Here is a 14,263-nt window from a genome sequence, read left to right on the forward strand (position 1 = left end):
ACAACACAAGATATTTTTATTATTCTAAGTGCATATGTTTCTGCCTTCAGTAGTTATTGAGATAATGGAACATTTATAGCAAAACAAGTAGTTCCGAAACACGGAGGCACAAAATTTTTTAATTGCACTTCTTGACTCTTTCATGCACTACACCTGTCCTGAATCACATTCTGTATCCTCTTCAGTGTCACAGTCGCCCAGTGCTTCCTTTCTTCTTTTCTTTCCTCCGTCTTTTGTGATTTTCCGAGCAGCATACACTGCACATCGAGCTCGTATAGTCATCCAGCTGTGTTCTAATCTTACGTCACGCATTACTACTGCAGAACATTCAGTCTTTTATAGTTCCCACAGTAAAATTTTACTACCTTAGCAGATACTGCTAACTTTAGAGTCATGAGGCAGCTGTAGTTTCCCCAACCTTCGAATATACGTTTGATTGCCTCCAGGATTGTCAAAGGGAGAAGATTTATATGAAAATGTATCCAAATTAACATGAAATTCAGTTTGCTTCCACTTACACCAAGCACTATGTGGAGTGTGGCCACATCTGAAAGGTTCGCCAGAAGATGATGGGTACGCAACTCATTGAAACGTTGCGACAAGACGACGGCACCACTCGGCTGATAACGCGACAAGAATTCATCAGTTCTGAACGGTTATTCTGGTTATTTACAGTGTCTTTATTTACATCTACATATATACTCCGCTATCCACCAAGCGGTGTGTGGCGGAGGGCACTACCCGAGCCAAAGTCATATTTCCCTCCCCTCTGCACCACTCGCGGATCGCGCGAGTGAAAAACGACTGTCTGAACGCCTCAGTACGAGCTCTAATCTCCCTTATCTTTGAATGGTGATCATTGCGCGATTTGAAAGTTGGTGGTAATAATATCTGCTCTACATCCTCGGCGAAGATCGGATTTCGGAATTTAGTGAGCAGACCCTTCCGTTTACGCGCGTCGTCTATCTGCAAGTGTGTCCCACCTCAAACTTTCTATGAGGTTTGTAACGCTCTCGCGATGGCTAAATGTACCAGTCACAAATCTTGCCGCTCTTCTTTGGACCTTCTCAATCTCTTGAATCAGTCCCAACTGCTAAGGGTCCCATACAGACGAACAATACTGTAAGACTGGACGAACTGAAGTATTGAAAGCAATTTCCTTTGTTGAAGGACTGCATAGCTTCAGGATTCTACCAATAAACCGCAATCTAGAGTTCGCCTTGCCCGTTACTTATGTAATCTGATCGTTCCATTTGAGATCATTTCGAACAGTCACGCCCAGATACTTGACAGATGTTACTGCTTCCAACTGGGCACTTATATTGCACTCGTACATTAATGTGGATTTTCGCCTTGTTATATGCAGTCATTTACACTTACTAATATTGAGAGATAACTGCCAGTCATTACACCACGCATTTATTTCCTGCAAATCCTCACTGATTTGTTCACAACTTTCGAGCGATACTACTTTCCTGTACAGTACAGCATCATTGGCAAACAGTCGAATGCCGCTGTCAGTACGATCAACCAGACCGTTTATGTAAACCGTGAAAAGCAGCGGAGTTATTTCGCTGCCCTGGGACACACCTGATGTTACGCTTGTATCTGTTGAACTTCCCCTATTCAGGACGACATACTGCTCTCTGTCTATTAGAAAACTTTCTATCCACCAGCATATGTCACCGTATAGACCGTTGTTGTTGTTGTGGTCTTCAGTCCTGAGACTGGTTTGATGCAGCTCTCCACGCTACTCTATCCTGTGCAAGCTTCTTCATCTCCCAGTACCTACTGCAATCTACATCCTTCTGAATCTGCTTAGTGTATTCCTGACACTTAAATCTATACTCGATGTTAACACATTTCTCTTCTTCAGAAAAGCTTTCCTTGCCATTGCCAGTCTACATTTTATATCCTCTCTACTTCGACCATCATCAGTTATTTTGCTCCCCAAAGAGCAAAACTCCTTTACTACTTTAAGTGTCTCATTTCCTAATGTAATCCCCTCAGCATCACCCGATTTAATTTGACTACATTCCATTATCCTCGTTTTGCTTTTGTTGATGTTCATCTTATATCCTCCCTTCAAGACACCATCCATTCCGTTCAACTGCTCTTCGAAGTCCTTTGCTGTCTCTGACAGAATTACAATGTCATCGGCGAACCTCAAAGTTTTTATTTCTTCTCCATGGATTTTAATACCTACTCCGAATTTTTCTTTTGTTTCCTTTACTGCTTGCTCAATATACAGATTGAACAACATCGGGGAGAGGCTACAACCCTGTCTTACTCCCTTCCCAACCACTGCTTCCCTTTCATGTCCCGTAAGCGTGTACATTCTGTAGCAAGCGACAGTGCGGAACTGAGTCGAGCGCCTTTCGAAAGTCGAGAAATATGGCATCAGCCTGGGAGCCGGTATCTAGAGCCTGTTGTAGATCATGCACAAAGAGGAGCAGCTGTGTCTCGCATAACCGCTGTTTCCTAAAACCGTGCTGGTTTCTGCCGATGAGCTTCTCAGAGACCAGAAAGGTAATTATGTCTGAACACAAAATATGTTCCATAATCCTGCAACAAATCGATGTCAGTGAAATTGGCCGGCAATTGTGTGCATCCGATTTTCTACCCTTTTTGTAGATTGCTATGACCTGGGCCTTCTTCCAGTCCCGTGGAACTTCCCGCTGTTCCAACGACCTCTGACAGGTGATGGATAAGAATGGTGCTATATCTGTAGCATAGTCAATATGTTATATTACGGGGATACCGTCAGAGCCAGATGCCTTCCTGGCGTCTAAGGATATTAACTGTTTTACAATCACAGATACCCTAAACACTATGTCAGCCATCCTTGCATTTGTTCGATAGTTGAAAGGGAGAATCGTGCTGCGGTCCTCAACCGTAAACGAGTTGTTGAAATCTAGGATTGTCCCGGAAGTACCCAGTTTCAGGCATTACCTCCGACCACTGGCAATGCAGTGGCCGACAGCCTTCACTTAACGACCGAGAGCAGCAGCGTTTGCATTGTAAGATGGCAAGAACTATGCCCCTTACATGAAGTCATTATAGATCACCGAACTCACGTTGAGCGAACAGTAGGGCTGAACAAAAATGACTGACAAGGCACAACGCATCTTGTTGAGGGTATGTATGGACGCATTGGAATAATTAATGTCGGGTGATGGTTTTAAAGTAATTCACACGACATGAAAACTTTGTGGAAACGCGTTGATTTACTGGAGGCTAGTTTATCCCAGGGAAGTATGCGGGTGACTGTGGTCGGCTGGGGAGTGGCGAAGGTAAGCAACAGTAGGCAGCTTAGCGGCTCAAGCTCTGAGAAAGCGGTAATGGGGCGCGGCCTTCAGCTGCCTTAAGATGAGTGACAGTGAGTGGATGGCTGACCCCATTCTGGTGTACCGGGAAGCAGACGGAGAACTTGTATGCCTGTTGGTAAATGTCCGTCATCCCGTTTTCAGTGAAACATGCGAGAAAGCTGCGCAAAGCTACAGTGGAGCAGTCAACAGAGGCCAAAATATGCGTGTTCGTGACTATGGAAACTTCACGCTGGATTCACGGTCCGTAGAGTCTGAAGTAAATCAGGTGAAGAGCGACAGAATGAAATATGCCGGCCTCCGATGGGAGCGTAGGACCAAGGAACTGGAAGTACTCTCCTGGGAGTCAGAATTCCGGAAAATTTGGTGTTTTGTGCAGACGCTAACCTTAATGGATGGCCTGGGAGGAGCTAAATAGCAGAAGTTGAGAGGAAGGAAAATTTTGTGGGAATTTGGTCGGAGCTGGGAAGCGATGCATAATTAACGCGACTTGCGTTGTAACTGGCGTAAGTGATTTTGCTTGAGGGCAAACTGAGGCGAAGAGCGGACTGGGAGAAGTCTCCGTTGTGCTCTTCCATTCCCAGCTTGGCTAGAGTGCAGACGTGGCGTTCTTTACTCAGCTTGCCTGAGAAAGAGTGAGCATCTCTGCAGTTCAGGACTTAGCAAACGGAACGATTTAGCTTGGCGATAGAAAGTTTTGGTTCAGCTATGTACTGAGCAAGATAGCTAGGAGTTAATAGACGAGCACAGCCTTGCAACACCACGAGGCCAGCCGACGTCCTCACAATGACAACGCCTCGCCACGATGAATTCGGTGATATTGGACCCGCTCCGGCTTGAATTAGGCCACAGATGAATTTGTTGGATCAAATCGGGAAAGTTTCCAGGAGGGCTTCATGGACCGTGTATTGGGGAATTCTTCTCACACTTCACATTCAGTCAATAGGAATTAATTTTGATTTATCGCACTTTACTCCACGCAAACGCAATTTATTACCACTGCCTGTTAGGAGAGTCATGTAATGTGATGATTGAAGGTCGTGAGTTAAAATAAATCTGTGCTAATCGACTGCATCTGTTTTCAATCAAGTAGTTGAAATCCCAAGTCACTTTCTTAATTAATTTTATGTTCAACGTTTGCATCAGGTGTTCAATAGCTGAACATAACATCAATGTGCACCCCTTTTTAATTAAAAGGGATCAATTCTGAGTCAATTAATGTCAACACTGCCACCGCAGTTCAATCAGGAGTCACAGGGCCTTATTACTTTCTTTGCGTTATCCGACATTGCGGCAGTTTTGCACTCTCTGTTGACCTGTTAGTCAGTTACCTGGGGTGAGCACACACCAAAACCAGATAAGTGACGGGTGGGGTGTTACAGCATAGAGTTGTCAATGCCAACCGAGAAGCAACACTGCGTGACATGACGGGAGAAATCAGTGTGGGATGTATGACGGCGGTATCCGTCAGGGCAGTGCGGCGAAATTTGGCATTAATGGGCTATGGCAGCAGATGAGAGATGCGAGTACCTTTTCGAACTGCAGAACATCGCCTGCAGCGCCTCTTCTAGGTGTAGAACTCTAGACGGAAGGAAAACCGAGGTCTCGTCAGTTTAGTTGCAAAGAGTTAATGGTAGGGTGTGAAGACATGGACCCAAAGTCTCGACAAGGCACTGTGCAAGCTGGTGGGTGCTCCATAATGCTGTTGTCTGTGCTTTCATGGAATGGTCCAACTGAACAGATCATTGACTGAAAATGGTTATACTGGTTGCTTGTACCCAAACACCAATGGATTTTTGTGGACGGCACTGAGCCATTCAGTAGGCCACAACGTGTTTGAACAACATTCTAGACAATTCGAGCGAATGAGTTTTCCATTTTAATCGCCCGTCGTGAATCCCATCCAACATTTATGGGACATAAGCGAGAGCTCAGTTCGTGGACGAGCTCCTGCACCGGCAACACTATCGCAGTTATTGACGGCTTTAGTGGCAGCATGGCTCGGTATTTCTGCATGGGACTTCCAACGACTTGCTCAGTCCATGCCACATCGGGAAGCTGTGCTACGCTGGCCTAAAGGAGGTCCGAGACGATATTAGGAGATATCCCATGACTTATCACCTCACTGTACGTGGCAGTACGCTACAGAAATAGCTAACTAGCACATTATTTCCCAACAAACTAGCGTCAGAAGGAAAGGAGTGATTTGTTTATTTGTAATGCCAACTTCTGAGACGTCATGGTAACATCAAAACAAAGCACTTCATAGCCTACTAAACAATATGGTTCCCAAGTATGGCGTTTCAGCTGTAGCAGAGGTGGTAAAAATTGTGCCTGGTGTCAAATTTCAAAATACTATAACTTCGCCAGTTCTTGGAAAAATCATATACCAGAATTTTCAGTAGAATATAAGGCAAATTACGAAACAGAAAACAGAATATGTCAAATTTCATCGAATTTGCAATCAAATAGGCCCGCAGCATTGAAGATATCTCTTGGAGGTATTATATAATATAATTCAGATTATTGCTACAATACTTCATCGTTTTACTGTGACAGATCTATTTCGGTTTCATTTACATCATCTGTAAAAAAAGTTACGTAACAGTTTTTTAGCTTTATTATAATGTTGTTCATTGTATTTTCAGATATATAAATTTTGTACTTACGTCTTCATATTATCATTGGTCGCTGTCATTCCGTATTCTGTTACGACGTGGTATGGATTTACGACTCATGTGCTATAGGCTATTTTGTCGTTTGCTGCCGTTGTTAATCATTCTTTCTCGTAATTTTCGTGATATGACGTTTTATGGTCATGTTTGACAGACTGACGATTGTGAAAGTTGCCCAAAAATGCTACGTAACCGCAACGTAGAACGAAGAGAGTTAGCAATTAAAATTTTGCACATATTACCTAAAGGTTTGACAACGAACGTACTTGAAGAGAGAGAAATGTACGTACATAAAATACAATGCCTTGATGACATGTTACATTAACAAACGGATTTAGAATATAAATATTCCACACAAACTTTTATTGAATTCCGAACAAAAAATAAGGTATAGACACAAAAAATTACGAGAAATGGCGACTATCACCAGGAAACTACAAAAAAGATTACAGTATATGAATCGTAGATCTACAACATGTCGTAATACAATACAGAGTGATAGCGACCAACGATGGTATATGGATGTAAGTAAAAAATCTGTCTCAAATACGATCAACGGCGTCATAATAATACAGTTTAAAAAATATCTAACTTTCGAAGATGGTCTGAAGATGGAAATGTATCCAAAATGGACCTATCACAATAAAACGCTAAAGTTCTATAACGGCTATCTGTATTTTATTACATAATATTCATCGAATTTGACATTCAATCTCCAATTAACTGCACTCTAAAAATGGAAAGGTCAGTCTGGGCGCTAATGACAGACATTGGACGCCTAAATTTATGCTTATCCTTCTATCAAACCATCCATCAGTCCATTCATTCACCCATCCATCAATCCATTCACATATCTGTCCATCCCTCCATCCACTCAAAAATCCATCCCTCCATCCACTCACATATCCATATATCCATCCCTCCATCCACTCACATATCCACATATCCATCTCTCCATCCACTCACATATCCACATATCCATCTCTCCATCCACTCACATATCCACATATCCATCCCTCCGTCCACTCACATATCCACATATCCGTCCCTCCGTCCACTCACATATCCACATATCCGTCCGTCCGTCCGCTCACGCATCCGTCCGTCCGTCCGCTCACGCATCCGTCCGTCCGTCCGCTCACGCATCCGTCCGTCCGTCCGCTCACGCATCCGTCCGTCCGTCCGCTCACGCATCCGTCCGTCCGTCCGCTCACGCATCCGTCCGTCCGTCCGCTCACGCATCCGTCCGTCCGTCCGCTCACGCATCCGTCCGTCCGTCCGCTCACGCATCCGTCCGTCCGTCCGCTCACGCATCCGTCCGTCCGTCCGCTCACGCATCCGTCCGTCCGTCCGCTCACGCATCCGTCCGTCCGTCCGCTCACGCATCCGTCCGTCCGTCCGCTCACGCATCCGTCCGTCCGTCCGCTCACGCATCCGTCCGTCCGTCCGCTCACGCATCCGTCCGTCCGTCCGCTCACGCATCCGTCCGTCCGTCCGCTCACGCATCCGTCCGTCCGTCCGCTCACGCATCCGTCCGTCCGTCCGCTCACGCATCCGTCCGTCCGTCCGCTCACGCATCCGTCCGTCCATCCACTCACGTATCCGTCCATCCACTCACGTATCCGTCCATCCACTCACGTATTCGTCCATCCACTCACGTATTCGTCCATCCACTCACGTATCTGTCCATCCACTCACGTATCTGTCCATCCACTCACGTATCTGTCCATCCACTCACGTATCTGTCCATCCACTCACGTATCTGTCCATCCACTCACGTATCTGTCCATCCACTCACGTATCTGTCCATCCACTCACGTATCTGTCCATCCACTCACGTATCCGTCCATCCACTCACGTATCTGTCCATCCACTCACGTATCTGTCCATCCACTCACGTATCTGTCCATCCACTCACGTATCTGTCCATCCACTCACGTATCTGTCCATCCACTCACGTATCTGTCCATCCACTCATGTATCTCTCCATGCATCTATGTGCCTTACGAGTCATGGTCATTCTTGGTACTGTAGTTCAGGAAGTGTTCAGCCCACCACAACACAAAACGTCGGTGTCTTGTGACAGATGCAGCCACAAAGCTTACGTTGAGCCCTCCACACTGGCACTCAGTGAGGCTCGCTGCAGTACCGAGCTACTGGTCTGGTGACGTGACACAGAGGCAGGTGACAGAGACGGAGGATACTACTCACCCCTGGTAGCGTCCGCGTGTCATGGAGCGCGGCCTGTGCGTTGACGGCGCTATCCCGGTGGTAGTAGGTCAGGAAGGCGCAGCCTGAAACACAAGAAGAGCAACTGTAGTACGCACTGCAGAAGCAGCCAAAGAGCAGCTCTGTGTCTACTGTAAAGGCGTCGATCACAGACTGATGCAGTTATGGAAAGCATCTGTGCCCCAGCTACACTCCACCAAGAAGTGAATGTGTTCTGGTCCCAGTAACTTTTTACAGACAGTAAGTGATATGTGTGCGAAGTTTGGTAGATACAGACGATGGACAGCGAGGCCTCACCTGGAAACTTGTGTCAGGAACTGGTAGAAGCATATTTTACATTAGGCACAACAGGCCCTGCAACCAAATATAAAGATATAAAACGAAGCTAAGCATTTGACAGATGGTGATACAGAAGAGTATTGAAAATTAATTACAATCGGCGAAGAAACGAATTTATGGAAAACACTGACAAGTGGAAGGGACAGAATGAAAGGACACATGTTAAGACATGAGGGAATGACTACCATGGTACTAGAGGGAGTTGTAGAGGGTAATAACTGTAGTGAAAGACAGAGACTGGAATACTCCACCAAATTATTAAGGATATTCCATCATACAACAACATCGAAAAACAATGACATAAAATTTAAATGCAAGTGTCGGTTTTGCACATCAGAAATACATTTATCAGAATCATTGTTACATTACTTAGTTAAATGTACGGCTCCTTTGGCCAAGGCAGACAGAGTAAAACTGTGTGCAAAGCTCAGATAACTCAACTTAACAGCCGTTAACAGCAACACTCCACACAGGCGGTGCAATAGTTACAGATAAATTTAACACACAGAGGATGCTGCTGGCACTCGCTTCGGAATTTAAGTAAAAAACACATAAATGATAAAGCAGTCCAGTTCCTACGAGTACTGTCAAGATTCGTGCACACCAGTACCATGCCTTTGGGCCAACTAAGCAGTACAAACGATGGGACCCCAAGATTAACTTCCACTGTTGATGACGGTAGCAGTTGCCACAATGGTCACACACAGTAGGTACACTTCATTCAAGTACTTTTGTGGCGGAATTCCGCATGGAAATGCTCCAAACCAGCAACGTAAATTCCACGAAGGTACGGACGACTTTGTATGTGGTCACTCCGTCACCCGGCCACGAGGATATGTCGCTTGTAGTCAGACTAGAGACTTTTAATCATCTGACTGTGGATCCGATCCAGCCCAGGAGCTATGTTGGGGCAATGTGCAAGGGCGCTGAGGAGCTCCCACTCTGTAAATGGGGCGTTATAGGGTTCACTGTGGCGTGTAGTGAACGAGATAACTTCCCTTGCCATCCGCCATTTGAGTGTGCGAAAGGCTGGGGGTTAGTTCTCCGATGCAGAGGCTTGAGTACAGTGCTCAGCAAAGTGCTCGGCAATCGCGTTTGGGTCGGTACATCACACGCCATTTATGTTAATGCCAGGGGCACCTGTTGGGGTGTGGTACCCAAAAAGACGTCTGATCTTCGTCCAGACTTGTGAGGGTGACGTGTGGCACCCAATGGTCGACACTCCTGTTTCCGTCGTTTTATAAGCTGGCGAACGCGGGCAAGGAGCCACTTAAAGGCTGTTATGCTGCTCTAGGCAAGGATGCCCCCTATTTCGCTGTAGAGCTCGCCGACACTCTTTAGTTGCCTCAGTGGGGACTGACGTCCCTGATGGTTGGGAGGGTGTTGCTTCTGAAGCAGGTTATGCAGGAACAGCAGGGACAGAAATGCCACCATCAAGAAAGCAGGTGGAGTTTGACGGCTGAGAGCCAACAGTACGTGGCGGAACGGAAGATGGTAGAACCGTTGCCGTAGTGGTGACGTAGGTTGGCGTCATACGCAGAGGATGTAGCCTCTCATATTTTCTCTTAGCCTCAGTGTAGGTCAGTCGCTCCAGGATCTTTTATTTCATTATTTTACTTTCAATCTGGAGAATGCTGCAGTCTGGCGAGCAAGGCGAATGGTGCTCTCCACTGTTGACACAGATGGGATGCGGATCACAGGGAGTATTGGGATGTGATGAACGTTCACAATCCCGACAGGTGAAGCTCGAAGTACATCGGGAAGACATATGGCCAAACTTCCAGCACTGCATTGGGGGCGGGTTATAAGGCTTCATATCAGAGTGGTAGATAATCACTTTGACCTCCTCTGTGTCACCCTCAAAGGCCAAGATGAAGGCACTGGTGGCAACCTGATTATCCCTCGGACCCCGGTGGACGCGCCACATGAAACAGACACGTCGCCGCTCTAAATCCGCGCGGAGCTCATCGGCAGACTGCAAAAGGAGGTCGCAGTGACATATGATACCCTGGACCATATTTAAGCTCTTATGTGGCGTGATGGAAACAGAAAAAGCCCCCAGCTTTTCACAGGCGAGTAGTGCCAATGATTGGGCAGAGGATACTGTTTTGATCACATCCGATCCTGACCGCATTTTCGACGAGCCTCCACCTCCCCAAACTTGTCCTCCAAATGCTCTACAAAAAACGAGGATTCATTGACATGAAAGAATCCCCGTCAACTCTCGTACATACAAGGTACTGGGGTGAATAAGCTTCGCTGCCATCCTTAGACTGGCGTTACTACCATGGTGGGGCCAGAGCGGTAACAATCTGGGGCCGTATTTCTTAACACTGAAGTTAGACCTTGACTGCTTAGAGACTGCTGGTGTTTGACCTCCAGCAAGAGATGATGTACTGTACTTCATGGCGTGTCATCCACCCATTCTGACCAGGGGCCCTACCGAGGGGCGCCACCCAGCCGCTGCCAGGATGGCCATTGTCGGAAGTCCTGATTCCCCGGGGCGACGGGCATCTACTCCTTGGCATACGTGGGGAATAGCTGTTCAGGCATCATCAGAGCGATCCCTGTGTGGTCAGGGGGCTACAACCAACACGGTACATCGCGGCCCCACCACAACAGGCTGGCTACTGTGCTGGATACCAGGAGGAAACCATCTAAGAAGTCCATTATCGTAGACAGCGCAGGAAGCGATACTGCACAGAGGATGGAGGAAAACGCACCCAGGAGGGTGACCTCGCCCAACAGCTGGAGAATGAGTGGAAGTGTAAAGAAACGTCAACGAAGGATGGGAGAGGTCTCAGTACATGTTGGCACTATGAACCATGTAAGGCGCCCTTCCCCAGTTGGCTCGCTCTCCGGGAAAATTTTGAAAAATGGTCAAACGCTACAGGGGACCATCACATAAAGGCCGAAACGTGTGAAACTCCTTTTAGTCGCCTGTTACGACAGGCAGGAATACCTCGGGCCTATTCTAACCCCCAGACCCGCAGGGGGGTATATCGGTTGTGATCGTAGGTATATGGGGTAGGAGACAGACATCTCAAGTTGTAGGATCTGTGAGGACAATAACTTCAGCGATAGTGTGTTAAACGGTTTTAATTTGCGAATGGGTAGGATTCCGCTGTAGTATTCATAACAGGAATTGGTAAGCCGTAAGTAAAAATGTCCTATTTTCTGTTAAAACCGACAGCGACGAATAAAACGAAACAGCGCATTATCGTGTATCCAAATTTTGTTTAAAATTATATATAAGAAGAAAGAATATATACGTGAGAAACAAATTGTCTAGTGATTTACAGGCCCTGATATCTTAGTGTAGTTAAAATTGAGTCTGAGAAAGGAAACTAAAACACATTTCTACAGCAAAGAAGGTCATTTTTTCCTCGCAGTTAGTTTCAACAGAAAACGTTCAGTGTTGTTTAGAAAAAAACATACATTCTATGTCCGTCCAAATGTTTATCAGAGTATCGTGTAAAAATTAGAAGTAAATTAGTCAAAAACTTCCGCCCGAACATTTATTAGAGTAACGTGTGAAAATTTTAAGTAAATTGGTGAAGAATTAGACATTTTTGGTAACAGCTTTTAGTACAACTACTGCAGTACAGAATAGACAAATGAAACCTGCCACAGAAGTCCGTAGTACGTCGTGTTAGGCCTTCACCCGGCTGTGGTATACACGCGGAATGTGGAGAGAGATGTCTGTCGATTAGAACAGAGACCGGAATATCGGAGGACCGATGTGTACGGATTTCTGCTCGCCAAGGCCCGCCGTATCATTAAAATTGCACGGTCCGGATATTCCGCCACGCGCCGACTGGAATAAAGTCGGCCATCTGGGGACGTGCGTAGTACGTGTAAAAATAGAAACCAGCCGAACGGACGGAGAGCGCCGCACAGCCGGTGACTGGACGGATGATTTGAACTTCGAGAGAAGCCGGTGCAAGGGGGCGCGAACAACGTCACTGAGAGCAGGGAGAGAACGTGAGCGTTAACGATTCTGGGCGCGAGCGTGTAGTTTCTCCAAGAGGGGCGTATTCGGGAATTATAATGAGGAGAGTTCCCTGCAGGTGTTTCTTGTGTTGGCCCACAGTGAGACGATTCATTTTGGTGTGAGGCAGTAGCACTAAGGATACTGTACAGGTTTAAAATGTGACAGGACTGTTGTTAATGTCTGGTGCACTTATGACTTCATAATGTTACGAATTGGTACTGGCAATACTGCGAAAACACGCTGACAGCGCACAGAAAGACCTAAATCGACAGAAGCCACCTGGCATTCCCTCGCAATTACTACGATTTTTCGGAGAAGCAAACATGACGAAGCTATTCAACATTTTAAAAAATCAAACTACTCCTGAACAGGCCACGAAGGCCCAATGGTACCGACCGGCCGCCGTGCCATACTCAGTCCACAGGCATCAATGGATGTGGATATGGAGGGGCATGTGGTCAGCACACCCCTCTCTCGGCCGTATGTCAGTTTACGCGACCGGAGCCGCTACTTTTCAATCAGGTAGCTCCTCAGTTTGCCTCACAAGGGCTGAGTGCACCCCGCTTGACAACAGCGCTCGGCAGACCGGATGGTCACCCATCCAAGTGCTATCCCAGCCCGACAGAGCTTAACTTCGGTGATCTGACGGGAACCGGTGTTACCACTACGTCAGGGCCGTTGGCACTATTCAACAATGTATCCGTGATTTGTGAGACAAGTGATGTGCCTTCAGATCTACAGGGGGTGGACGAAGCAACGGAAACACCAAAAACACAGCGTATTACTATGCCCAAAAAGTGTTGGATAAACGTTAGCCTCAAAAACAGCTTCCTGTCCTCCTGCAATGGATAAATACAGGTTTCATATGGTCTTTGGCGGAATCTTATACCATCACTCCTGCAAGACAGTGACAGGTTCAGCTAGCGATTTTAGAGGTGGATAGCGCTCGCGCACCCTATTCTCCAAAGTAGACGACAAAGACTCAATAATATTGAGATCTGGTGACTGGGGTGACCATTGGAGACGCGACAGTTGGTCCCCGCGCTCACAGAACCACTCCTGGACGATGCGAGTTTTCTGAACAGGAGCCCTGTCGTCTTCGAACACATCACCACCATTGAGGAACAAACGTTGTATTAATGTATGGACCTGCTCAGCTAAAATGGTCAGATAATCCTTGAAGACTAGCCATTGGACCCATCCAATAGCACGATATGGCTGCCCTCTTCACCACCGAACCCCCGTCATTTGTCACTCGTGGGACGTTAACTCCGTCAGAACTTGGTAAAAGTCTGAAGCAAGACTCGTACGTCTAAATGACTTTCTCCCATTGCTTCATAGACTCGCTTTTGTAGCTCAGGCAACTACGTTATCTTTTACGTGCATGTGCATCGCTGATCAGTACTTTCGGGCAGGTCGCTGTGGCTGGGCGGTTCTAAACGCTTCAGTCAGGAACCGCGCTGTTGCTACAGTCGCAGGTTGGAATCCTGCCTAGGGTATGGATGTGTGTGATGTCCTTAGGTCAGTTACGTTTAAGTAGTTCTAAGTTTTAGGGGACTGATGACCTCATATGTCAAGGCCCTCAGTGCTCAGAGTCGCTTTAGCAGTTTTGGAAATCCAGCTCGAGCTGCAATTCATTCCTTGCGGAGCTCCCTTCATGTTGTTTTGCTGCTGACAAGTTTCTACAAGTGCGTCATTCA

At 46.6% G+C, this 14,263-nt stretch overlaps 1 pseudogene; it reads right to left on the minus strand.

Annotated features, from left to right (window-relative positions):
- Positions 1–13,128: 13,128 nt before the first annotated feature.
- On the minus strand, positions 13,129–13,246 carry LOC124552879 (annotated as a pseudogene).
- Positions 13,247–14,263: the final 1,017 nt, after the last annotated feature.

The sequence above is a fragment of the Schistocerca americana genome, chromosome 10 (assembly GCF_021461395.2).
Source record: "Schistocerca americana isolate TAMUIC-IGC-003095 chromosome 10, iqSchAmer2.1, whole genome shotgun sequence".
Taxonomy (NCBI): Eukaryota; Metazoa; Arthropoda; class Insecta; order Orthoptera; family Acrididae; genus Schistocerca; species Schistocerca americana.